Below are 13,635 nucleotides of genomic sequence, written 5' to 3' on the forward strand. Positions count from 1 at the left end.
TACAGGGATTTATATGGAAGGGATTTATATAGGAAGTGTGTAGAAGATTTGTGTGGAAGGGATTATATAGGAAGTGTGTAGAGGTATTTATATTGAAGGGATTTATATAGGAAGTGTGTAGAGGGATTTATACAGAAGGGATTTACATATGAAGTGTGTAGAAAGATTTATTTCAAAGGAATGAAAGGATTCTTATGAAAGTGATTTATGTATGTAGTGTGTAGGAGGATTTATATGGAAGGAATTAATGTATGAAGTGTGTAGGGGGATTTATATGAAAGGGATTTATGTATGTAGTGTGTAGCGGGATGTACATGGAAGGAATTTATGTAAGAATTCTGTAGAAAGAGTTATTTCAAAGGAATGAAAGGAGTAATATGGAGGAGACTTATGTACGAAGTGTGTAGAAGGATTTATGTGGCAGGGAGATATATATGAAGTGTGTAGAGAAATTTACATGGAAGAAAATTTTTTATGAAGTGTACAGAGGTATTTATATGGAAGGGATTCATGAAGGAAATGTGTAGAAAGATTTATTTCAGAAAAATGGAAGGATTTATACGGAAGGGATTTATATAAGAAGTATGTCGAAAGATTTATACGCAAGGAATTACTATACAAAAATGGAAGAGATATAGAATAAAGTTTGATAAAAAGAATGTTGATTTGATATGTATGAAGCTCCCCAACACATTCTTCTTAGCGATTTATTTTATTACGCCTTACTGTCTACATCTGTGTTACATAAATCCTTCCAATATCGACTTACTCAGCATAAATAAAGTTCCAAAGGATAATAACCAGCCATTCCTAAAATAAATCACTAAGGAAAAGGTGTTAGGGATATGTCTGTAGGATGCAAAATAATATACAGTATATAAGAAAAAATATATATATATGCCTGAATGATGGAAAGACGGTATAGAATAAAAAAAAAAAAATCTTTAGGATGGAAAAATAGGAAATTGTTTTAAATATTCTACGAGCGTTTGAGTAGGGATGCAAATTGGAATGGATGCGCAGGTGGGCTCGGTCGGTATTTAGGCTAACAGGAGGGAAAGGCACAGATAGGTGAGATTGTGTTGGGGGGGAGGTTCTGTGTGTGTGTGTGTGTGTGTGTGTGTGTATGTGTGTGTGTGTGTGTGTGTGTGTGTGTGTGTGTGTGTGTGTGTTAGCACGATAACTTCGCAACGTGATCAAGATATGATAACAAAATTTTACTAGTGTGTAGTAGGGAAAAAATACGATCACGAGACCGAAAATGGTGAAAGTAGGTCAAGGTCTGCCTGTCTGTTACCACGAAAACTTAACAACAGCTCAAGGCATCATCACATAATTTTGCAGGTGTGCAATAGAGATGAAAATCTCCTACGAGTTCGAAATTGGCGAAAGTAGGTCAAGGTCAAGGTCAAGGTCTTATTCAGAGCAGAGCTAGATATGTATCGGCTCGCGACTGGTATGATTCACCCCTTGGGGGGTATCTAGTTCCTATTATTTCTGGTACTGTTACTTCTCTGCATTCTTCATGCATTTTGTAATTACTATTTTTCATGCTTGTTTAAATTGTGGGAGACGCCCAGTTCCCTCAGGTGAAGACAGACTTGTTATAGTGAGGCAGAAGTGCAAAAACTATTTTATTAATGTTCTCCTAATGCAAATCCTGTCGACAAAAAAAAAAAAAAAAAAAAAAAACATGAAACTATATCGTGACTTAGCTAACTCCCTGACAATGAATGAAGAACTTTGTATTTATGTTCAGCTAATGCCAGACGACTTCATTCAACCGAACGAAATCTATTTACTGCAGTAAAACGTTTAATAATGTTACAGCCATAGACAGGGAATCTCTCTCTCTCTCTCTCTCTCTCTCTCTCTCTCTCTCTCTCTCTCTCTCTCTCTCTCTCTCTCTCTCTCTCTAATATTGGGTACAGGCACTGCAGATAAGAGCATCATTTATATTTGGTCTTTGACGGGAATGCTGGGATAAACGAAATAAATCTTGGTTATCGACAGGTACCAGGAGGCGACATTAGGTGCAAAGAGAGAGAGAGAGAGAGAGATCAGTCTCCCTATTTCCAAAACTCGCGAAACCCCAAATAAAATTTATGCACTTACATGAAATACGGTTGATATCCAGAATTAAAGCTTCATATATGGATTTTCACAGCATCGATACCACTGCAATTTTCTCGATAAACCCACAGTGAGTTGTGGAGTCTTCGGAGGCCAGGACGGTACAGCGTCCGCCTTCTTACCCTCCAGCCAGGGTTTAGTCTCTCCCAGGGGCAAACATCTAAGAGAAACTGGTACGCCCTTTTATGAGTCCTCGTGTGTTTGTACACCACTGAGGTTCTCTCGATTACATATTTAGTCCATCTTGTTGACAAACACAATCAGTGCAACAATATATATATATATATATATATATATATATATATATATATATATATATATATATATATATATATATATATAAAACATCATCAGCCATTTGAGTATCCACTGCAGGACCGCCCTATCCCGACCGAAGTCGGGACGATACAGCCAATGTATCTCTACCAATGGCTTAGGTTGTCTGGAAGAGATTGTATGTAGGGTGAGAAGTGCTTGTAAGTGTAATTGTAGTGTTGGAGTGGCTTTGGATGTGTGTATAGTCTGTGAACCAAGTGTAATAGGGCCGCACATGCCGACTGTGTGCAAGCATACTTTATAGTAAGCGACACTGGTTCAACCACAGCACTCCTTGTGTCCGCCAATGCAGTACGTGGCCGGGTGAACACTTCCAAAGTTTATTACCCTGGCGGGGCGCGAACCCTGGCTCACCCATGTACGAAACACACACTCTACAACTGTATCACAGAGGCTCCATATATATATATATATATATATATATATATATATATATATATATATACACAACTCTGGCAGCGTCCAGATTAACTCAGCCGGATACGTTTATGTGAAGCTACAGAACGTGGTGAATGTTTTTGGCGTATCCGATAGAGCCAGCATTGTGGGGGCTTGAATGGTGAGTGAATGGAAACGTGACCCATTGGATTGGGCAATTTTGGGCTGCCTGGACATTGCTACTCCTCACCCAGCCTTACAGTGGAGAAGGAGGTCCGGATGATGATAATTAGAGAGAGAGAGAGAGAGAGAGAGAGAGATAGCTTTATAATTTTTATTTGCTTCTTTATTTATTTATGCAGTATACTCCTCCTCCACTTCCCTGACTCACTCGACACATCAGGGCACAAATAATCTTGCAATCAGGTTCCTTCCCTTCCACCCGGAGCAGCCAAATAACCATAATAAAGCCACAGCACTGAGAGAGAGAGAGAGAGAGAGAGAGAGAGAGAGAGAGAGAGAGAGAGAGTACGCGTAATCAGACATACATGTTAGAGGAAAAACGGGTACTTGGTGTGTCCGGTACTGCGAGATTAGTATCCTTTTATTACAGTCACCTATAAATTTATTTAATATTCTTATTTTTGCATACATACACAGTATGTATGAGGGAGCTAAGGCTGCAGTGTGTGGATAGTGAACTCAGTGACTTTTTCTATTTGAATGTTGGATTAAAACAGAGGTTTCTCATGTGTCCATGGTTGTTCTCTTTGTATGGATGGGGTTTTAAAAGAGATACAAGGTAGGGCAGTGGATGTTAGGGCGGTCCTAGTGAGAGAAGGCAGTGTTTGGAAACTCCCTGTACTGTTGTTTGCAGATGATACAGTGTTGTTAAGTGAAGACGAAGGGGAACTGCAAGGCTTGGTGGATGAGTTTGGGAGAGTAAGAAACGGAATCTAAAGATGTATATAGGTTAGAGTAAAGTTATGGTCGTCGAGAGAAATGAAGTCACTGAATGTACTGTGAGGCTGGATGATGAGGAAAAGGAAAATGTGAGTGTGTTTAAGTACTTGGGTATTATGATGAGTAAGGATGAAAGTTTAGAGGGTAAAGTGCTTGAAAGGGTACAACAAGGAAGAAAGGTTGCTGGTTCCTTGAAAGCATTGATAAGAAACAGAGAAGTGGGCATGGAAGTGAAAAAGATTCTACATGACGCTACTGTGATACTGTCTCTAACGTATGGAAGTGAAGATTGGACCTTGCTCGATGAACAGAAGTCAAGAGTGAGAGCAGTGGAAATGAGTTATTTGAGAGGAGCATGTGGAGTAACGCGGAGAGACAGACTGACAAATGAGGAAGTGAAGGAGCGTTGTGGTGTGGGTGTGGATGTGATAGAAAACGTTAGCAGATATACACTGAGGTAGTTTGGCTATGTGGAGTGGATGAAGAGCGAGAGACTGACCAGCAGAGTGTATGCTAGTGTGGTGGAGAGGACAAGTGCGAGGCGAAGGCCGAGGATGAGATCGGGGGGTGGAGTGGAGAGGTATATGGGAGAGGGGTGTGTGAGCTCAGCAGGGCAGCTGACTGGTGTTGGACAGGGCTGCATGGAGGCAATTTTTCTGTGGCCACACCTTACGGGATTGAGGCGTCTGGCAATAGATAGACAGAGACAGATAGACAAACGTTTCTTTCCAATATTATTTCCAACAGTAAAAATGCAGTCATCAAATCACTTTAAAAAAATATTTGATTAAATAATTCTTCTAATAATTTCCGTCATTCAGCTGCCCTCAATAACCAAGCTAATTGTCACTCTAATGGAATACCCCCAACACCCTTCACTCTCTGTCTGACTCTTTCTCTCTCTCTCTCTCTCTCTCTCTCTCTCTCTCTCTCTCTCTCATAGCATGTTTACACAGTCAGATAGACAAACACACACACACACACACATATACAGTGTATATATATATATATATATATATATATATATATATATATACACGCCCAACACCCTTCACTCTCTCTCTCTCTCCCTCATAGCATGTTTGCGCAGACAGACAGGCAAACACTCACACACACACACACACACACAAACACACACACACACACACACACACACACACACACACACACACAAACATATATATATATATATATATATATATATATATATATATATATATATATGTATATACACCCTCTCGCGCACGAAGTTTCAGTAAGTTTTCCGGCGCACGATTTTTTTCTGCGAAGCCGCCTGGCCCGGCTGCCCACGCGTGGCAAATAACACGTATTATCTCCTTATTTTCGCCACCCAAACATCAATATACTACCATGAAACCTATGTCATCTTATTCGTCGATGTTTGTTCTAGCTGATAAGCACCACAAAAAAAAAAACAGGAAAACACGAATAAAACAACATTAGGCGGCCGTGAATAAAATTTCGCTACATCAGGTTCACTTCCCAACATCACCATTCGAATGTTTTCCATTATACAGGAAAATGTTATGAGAAGTTTTGATAGAGAATTTCATCAGCTTTCTAAAGAGATAAATCCGGTGTTGATACGATTTGTAGTTTTTGAGAAAGTAGCCAAAACTGAAAGCCATTTTTGAAAAAAATTATGGAGCTCTAAAACTGAAATTTTCTTGCACATTTATGTTTTTATTGCATAATATTATGCAGAATTTCACCAGCTTTCTAATGACCTAATACTGGTTTCGATACGCCTCATAGTTCTCGAATAAATCGCCAAAAACGACTGAGAACTCACGTCAGTACACTTTCGTGATGTGCGCATAGCATTCGCAATATTCCCGCCTACGTAACAACGAATTCTTATCATAGATATTACATTGTTATGTCGTGTACATACGTAGAATTTACTGCTCTTTATCGTGGTTCTTATAGGAAATCGATACGTCCAATAGTTTTCAAGCAATTGGTCGACAAAGTGAGATTACTTCTCCAAGCGCTTTCGACTTTACCGAAACAGTCTGTTCCCCCAACTTTTCCAACAGAAAATGCTCCCAGAGGCTTATAGTCTGCAAATGAACATACGTAGAATTTGCTTCTCTTTATCATGGTTCTTACGGGAAATCGATACGTCCAATAGTTTTGGAGTAATTGGACGACAAACGTAAAATACTCTCAATCACCCGCACGCGAGATAAAAAACATTCTTTCTCTGCCTCACCCACAGCTACATATTTTCGCTCATTACGTTTTATTATTTTCATTTTTTACTCAAAGTATACACGTAAAATATCATAAGGTTTTTGATAGTGCTGTCAGAATCTCGACATGACCACTAGTCTTTTTGCTACGTTCTGATCCTGAAGCTGAACTTTCTTCCATCTCATATGTGTGTATGTAAAAAACATTACTTATTTGTGTAAAAAATATTGAACTATAGAAATACGTCAATATATAGATCAACAAAATACGGATAACTCACTTCCTCCAAAGGTGTTGAGATGCTGGCAGTAGCTTGAAGATGAGGAGTTATGTAGTGTGTGAGCGTGTGCGTGTGTGGGTGAGCGTGTGCATGTGTGGGTGTGTGGGTTTGGGTGGGTGGGTGCGGGTGTGGGTGAGTGTGTGTGCGTGTGTGTGTGTGTCTGTGGCTGTGGCGTATTTTCTTCTCTCCTTGCGATACATTTGCCTAAAACACATGCGATGCACACAATAGATTTCTCCACGAACATTCGCTGCACGACATACGTATGTATATGTGGCTGTGGCATATTTCTTGTCTCTGACACTTGCGCTTTGTTTTAGCTAAGTCAGTCAATGCATGAAATAATTCTCTGTGAACATTCGCTGCAACTCTATTGTATTGGCACACACCACACTCCTACACAAACACCCGCAGCATGTTTGACGTATATTTCACACAATTCCATATGCATTTTCACTATCAGAATCACAAAAATTCCATCCCCAAACACCTCTAATTATTCCTTGCTGACTATAAAAACTACGTGATGCCTGCCCCATTCCTCACTATGGTTCCATAATTTCACCAAACCAGCCACAATATCTTTCACACAAAATACAGTTTAGGCATTGGCTTCATTATATACGTGTTTGTAATCATGCCATAGGGCCTTGGGGAGGACGAGAGGCGAAACCCTGCAACAGTGAACACGCATATCGGCTCTAAGCCTAACGATTGATAACAGACACAATTCCTTTTCGTGACATATATCTATGTTCCATGAACAATATCACATACAAATATGCTCACAAATATTGCATTATCACACTGAGTCCATAGGGGCTTCGGCTCGGGCAGGAGGGGGAGAATTAGTAGGAGTTAAAAGGGACAGTACACCCGACGTAACCTCACCGCCTGGCTGTTTGGAAGAGACTGAGGTTTATTGCTACGTGCTGGGCCCTGTGAGGCAGATCAGTGTTGTCAATGCCTTACCATTGGAAAGCACTGTACTGCTACAATGCGTCAAAATTTGACGTGATTTCGCCAGAAACTTAATTTTTGGCTAATTTTTTTGTGCTTAGGAACGCGATTCGAGTGACTGATCATCTTTAAAACAATCCACATAGAATGTGAATCACATGACTGACACTGAGAGGGTTTATATACTATGTATATATATATATATATATATATATATATATATATATATACATTGCCAGACGCCTCAATCCCGTTCAGGGTGGCCACAAACAAATCAACTCCACGTCGCCCTGTCCCCCACCATTTCACTGCCCTACTCCCAACTCACACGCCCTTCTCTCATCTACCTCTCCACCTCATCCCTCCATCTCATCCTCGGCCTCCCCCTCCCTCTTCCCCCCTCCACCTAACTCACGTACACTCTCATCGTCAGTCTCTCACTCTCCATCCTGTCCACATGGCCAAACCACCCCAGTGTATTCCTCCTAACGCTTCCCATCACATCCACATCCACACCACAATGCTCCTTTATGTCCTCATTTGTCAGCCTGTCTCTCCATGTGACTCCACAGGCTCCTCTTAAATAACTCATTTCCACTGCTCTCACTCTTGACTTGTGTCCTTTCAACAACGTCCAAGCTTCGCTTCCATACGTTAGAGTTGGTATCACAATACTGTCATGTAGTAACTTTTTCACTTCCATGCTCACTTCCCTGTTTCTTATCACTGCTTTCAAAGAACCAGCAACCTTTCTTCCCTGCTGCACCCTTTCAAGCACTTCACCCTCCAAACCTCAATCCTTACTCATCACACTACCCAAGTACTTAAACATACCCACATTTTCCAATTCCTCACCATCCAACCTCACTGTACATTCACTGACTTCACCTCTCTCAAAGACCATCACTTTACTCTTCCCCACATTCACCTTTAGATTCCATTTCTTACACACTCTCCCAAACTCATCCATCAAGCCTTGCAGCTCCCCTTCGTCTTCACTTAACAACACAGTATCATCTGCAAACAACAGTACAGGGAGTTTCCAAACACTACCCACTCTCACCAGGGCCACTCCAACATACACTACCCAACCTTGTACCTCTTTTATTACCCCATCCATATACAGATTGAACAACCATGGAGACAGGACACATCCCTGTTTCAACCCAACCTTTAAAGAGAAAAATTCACTCAGTTCACCATCCACACGCACTGCAGTCTTAGCACCATCATACATACTCTTCAGAGCACTCAACAATTTCCCATCTACTCCATATATTCTTAATACTTTCCACAATCCTTGTCTATCCACCCTGTCATATGCTTTCTCCAAATCCATGAAAGCCGCATATATATATATATATATATATATATATATATATTAACGCAGAAAATACTCTCAGAATTATTTTTTAACTAGTGCTTGCCCGATAAAACTTACCAGACTAACTAACAGCCTTTACATCATAAAATGTTTGCAAATACAATTATCTTTGTTTTGAATACTTGTTATTGAGCCCATAATATCCAATTCTGATATATATAAGTCGAATAGAAATTATTCATCCAACCATCCATTATCCAATTCTAATGTCGCTCCCGTGAGGAGCGAGGAGCCCTGGGCCAGGCATTGGTCATGACATTTAAGATGAGTGACCAGCCTCACTCATCTCTGAGTGGCATTACGTGTGCAATAATCCCCAACCATCCCATGGTATAAACCTTCACCGGCTTAATCTGATTGGAGTGCAGTAATTACCTGCTAAACCACCAAGTGAAAAAACTTGATTATATGGTTACCACCCAGCGTGGTAAATGGTTTCCTTGTGTAAAGGAAATCATTTGTCTTGTCACTCAGTGTAGAGTCACCCACAGTATATTTTTACATAATTTTTGCCTGTCGCAGTTTCAGAAAGTTTTGCTGCCATGTCGCGCGGTCGCCAAATACAGTACCCCCGCATCCAGCACGGTAATAGTGTCATGCATGGGTCACGTGTTGGACCAAAAACATGTTGGACTAACAATAGAGCTTATGGGCAAAAATGAATTATGTCATCAACCCTCGGAAAAGTCACTCCTAAAATACCTACCATATACCTAGGTACATTTATTGGTACTATTGTAATTATAATAAATGGTACTGTGCTATGAATGATAACTAACCTTTTAGGATAGTGTTGGTGGGCTTGCTGGGGAATGGGAAGGTGGTGATCCAAGGCTGTAGTTAGTCCTACTGGGTCCCCCGGAGGATGGCTGCTGGTGTCACTAGCGGGTAATGGCTGTTGCTCCTCCTCAACCTCCTCATAAATCCTTCGAAATCAAACCTCCCTCGTAAATCCTTTTCTGAAATCACACCTCAGAATCACGATCTTCTGGCCTGTCCTAGCCCGGCAAAGTGCATGCTTCTCACATTGTTGCCAGAGCCCCGTCTCGTGACTGTGGAAAGTCATCGCTGTCGCTGACTCGGTAGAGAATAAGGAGAAGCAACTTTGTTTATAAACTGGTATCAAGCACGCCGATGAGACAGGTTTCAAAACGATTGATATTTATTCTAAAATATTAATATGTATTCAGTGTCAGGCTAAATGTTCAATGCTGTAGTATGATACATTCTCTGTTGAGTCGCCTGGGTTTTGGTCACACTGTTTTCCCCAACGTATGCTAGGCAGGAATCCATCCAGATGAATTCCAAATGCCCAGCTTGTATCGTCAGCAATTTTACCACGTTACTGTTCCGATTTACCATCTGTGTATCCCTCGGCAAACCTGGTATGAAGTGCTGTGTGATAGCCTTGGGCTGCCAGGATCTTGTCTTAAGTTTTTTATTATGATCACGTTGGCTTCATTCATGTCGTAGGCCTTGGCAATGTCAACTTTCCTCTCCCTTTCTTCTTCCTCTCGATGCTTTCTAGCTTGGTGGCCTGAGGGAGGTGCCGACGCTTCTCTTTGGAGTTCCTCAAAAGGCTTCCTAGGCATCGTGAGCAGGGTAAAATGCAGTAACAAGGGCAGGAAATGCAGCAAGAAAAAAAGCACCTTCCAATGCAATTATGCGACTGAGTGGCTTTGTGGCGTGGGAGAAATGTAAACAAAACATCACGTGACACCAGAAGCGTTTTTAACTGGGCGGCATCACGATTGACGTCACGATAAGCGGGCGGGGGAAGGCTACTTGATCAGAAGTTTTTCATTGGCTATCATCATTATGGGAATGTCCAGTATGGCCGAGTTGGACCGGGGTGATCGTGCTAGAGTGAACTCTGCATGGATTTGGCCCACTTCTCGGAGCTCTGTGTGTGTTATGCTAACACACTGTAAGCGTGTTGCAGTAATTAAATCGTATTAAATAATACTAATTAATTGCTCACCGCGGCTGGACTTGAATCGTGCTGGACTAACGCGTGCTGGACGCGAGGGTACTGTGTATATATATATATATATATATATATATATATATACATATATATATATATATATATATATATATATATATATATATCCCATTGACATACGCCGACCTAATGCAAAAAGAACTGGGTCGATATCTCATTGTGTCACTCATTTACATGGCCTGAACGATTCTAAAATGTAGGCTGAAACTTTTGCACTCTTAAATACCAGCAAGCAAGTTTGCCTGAAAGATTGTTGCCCTTGAAAAGTTCAGTAACTGGAGCATGATCAGTGTAGACAGTGATATCATAACCAAAAATTATCTCACGGAAATTATTAAAAGCTGTAACAACAGCAAGGGTTTCAAGATGAGTTGCAGAGTAACGCATTATGCATCATTACGGACTTGACTGGCATAAGGCACAATGGTGTCAGCACCAGAAGTACCTCTCTGTATGACTCCTACACCACCAAACCAAAGGGAAGATGCATCCTCGTACACAGTACGAATGGCAGGGCATGACCAGGAAAACTAAAATCGGTGCTTTTGTGAATGCACTTTTCACATCACTGAAACTTTTGTCCAGTGCAGGTCCACAGTGGAAGGAATAGCTTTCTTCAGAAGCTCTGTGGGGGATGAAGCAATGGTGCATATCCTCACATGAAGCAGTAGCGGTTGTACCGCTGAAACCTGAGAAATTCGGTTGGTACTAGCAGGTACTTGAAAATCTCAGACTGCCTGAATCTTACCTGGGACCTAATAGATCCCCCTCACCATCCACTAAATGAAGTAAGAATTAGATATTCAACGTCAGGAAATCACATTTAGGAAGCTTAAGACCAGTGGTGGGAGCTCATGGAGGATTTTACTAAGTTTGAAGAAATTACCTTCAGTGTCAATACTAACAATGATAAAATCACCTAGGTAAGCGAAAACAGTATCGACCAAGCATGCCAACAAATGCGGTAATAAAAATGTGCTGGAATGTCAGGGGGTGCATTATAAAAACTCTCAAAAGCATATGCATAAACTAAAAAGGACCTTGACTTGTAATTGAAAACTGTTACCTGTCTTGTCTCTTCATCTAGTGGAATTTGCCGTATCCACCACATAAGTCAAGACTGCTGAAAACAGAATTTCCTTTACCCAAAGACTGCAGAATGTGCTCTGGAAGGATGGGCAGAGGGTAGTGGTCGGAGACTATTACTTCATTAACGCTGCACGGAATACAATAACAGTAAGAAATCCACCATCTTCTTTGGAACATGGAAGGGGAGAATTCCACTGGGAGGTTGGAGTGCATGCATGATTTCTCATTGATCCAAAACATTTGATGCTACCTCCTCTACGGCTTGTTTTTGACTTTAAGGGAGATGATAATTAGGTATATACAGTATAATGGATGAGTCCCAGGCTTAAGGGAAATATTATATTGTATTAAAACTGTGGCAACACAGTGGAGGGATGGAGTGGAGAGGTATATGATAGAGGGTGTGTGTGAGCTGGGAGCAGGGCAATGAAATGGCTGCGGACAGAGCGACATGGAGGCGATTTGTTTGTGGCCACCCCTTACGGGATTAAGGCGTCTGGCAATAGATAGGTAGATAGATTAAAACTGTCATACACACTGACTCACCTGGAAGGAAAAAATGCCTGAAAACGAGTTTAGAAGATCCAGCAGTACTTCTCTTTCATGAAGGTGATCAGTAGTTTTAATATCGTGGGGTATTTACTCTTTCTTGTCAAGAATCTCCTGAGGGTAGTCTGGACAGAAGCAATGGGAAAGTAAGCTAAAAGAGTAACTAAATGTCAGCCATTGTTCAGAGCAATGGGGCCATCAGTCCTATTAAGAACAAGAACATCAGCCAAACCATTGATCCTAACCATGCGTAAATTGGACTCTAGTGACAAGCTTCTCACTCAAGCTCACTAATCTGTACTCTCACGCACATTTGACAACCGAACTTACCATTTCTTGTAAGGTTTTGGCTGTAGAGTCATTGGCCACCTGACAGCACAGCCAAAACCAAGATCTAGTCCGAGATTCTTGCATTCGAGATGCTCAAATGAGTCTTCAAGGAGGAGTGTCACATGCAATGAGGGACTCCTTATCTAAACCCTGATAACTCAAGAGACAGTCCCCAAACCCTCCGTAGGAATTGTTGTCAGAAACGCTCCTGAATGAAGTAATGGTCTGGCAATAGACAAAGCGTTATGATGCATTTGATTATGTGTAACAGAATTCTCACGAGGGTGAACATCAATGTTGCGTTGCCCCATAGTTTCTAGACCAAGCAGGTATCATCTGCTGGTAAGGATAAGTCTCTTTGTTATGTGAAAATCAGCAATAATGGCCTATACAAAGTGTGACATTTGAAGTGTAAGGGAAATCATAGCAATATCAAGGATGTCAACAGTATCTCTGGACACTGGGTGTCAGGGTGAGTGAATGGGACCATTGTGTGTGACACACGATTCATTAGTCCATTAAATGATGACTGGCAGTTGAGATTAACTCACACACCTGTGTCCATAGTCAGTAATAATTTACATCTACCGACTTGCCAAGGGACGGACAAAATATACATCTTTTGTCGTGTAGCTATGAGTGAAGTGGGCGGTGGACTTCTTCAAAGAAGAATTTTGGACCGTGATCATTTGACTGACGGCACTGACCTTCCCCGACCTGATGTGATCTACAGTTAACATACTCGGTCTGCTGCTGGAGAACAAGAGAGCTCAGATCTGCCTTATGAGATGACTGATGGACCTTCAACCACTTAGTAGCCTACTGCCACGACGTAGTGAAGTGCCATTTGAGCTGTCTTGGACTGAATGGAATTGGTTGTGCTGAGAGGCCGAATGGGAGAAGGACTGAGATGTATCCCGTTGAAGATGAGCAATACACGATAGATATCGAGTTATGTTGGTCTCTTACTAAAGAAACAATTATCTGTTTTATGACCCCATTTCGTGTATT

At 41.3% G+C, this 13,635-nt stretch overlaps 1 protein-coding gene across 1 annotated transcript in view; it reads right to left on the reverse strand.

Annotated features, from left to right (window-relative positions):
• LOC145408774 (uncharacterized) overlaps nt 1-13,635 on the reverse strand; it is a gene marked incomplete at its 5' end in the record, with an annotated part of 43,431 nt that overhangs the window by 12,240 nt on the left and 17,556 nt on the right. The window lies entirely within an intron of this gene.

The sequence above is a fragment of the Coenobita brevimanus genome, chromosome 78 (assembly GCF_032717465.1).
Source record: "Coenobita brevimanus isolate Jiangsu-jjx chromosome 78, ASM3271746v2, whole genome shotgun sequence".
In the NCBI taxonomy this organism is placed as follows: domain Eukaryota; kingdom Metazoa; phylum Arthropoda; class Malacostraca; order Decapoda; family Coenobitidae; genus Coenobita; species Coenobita brevimanus.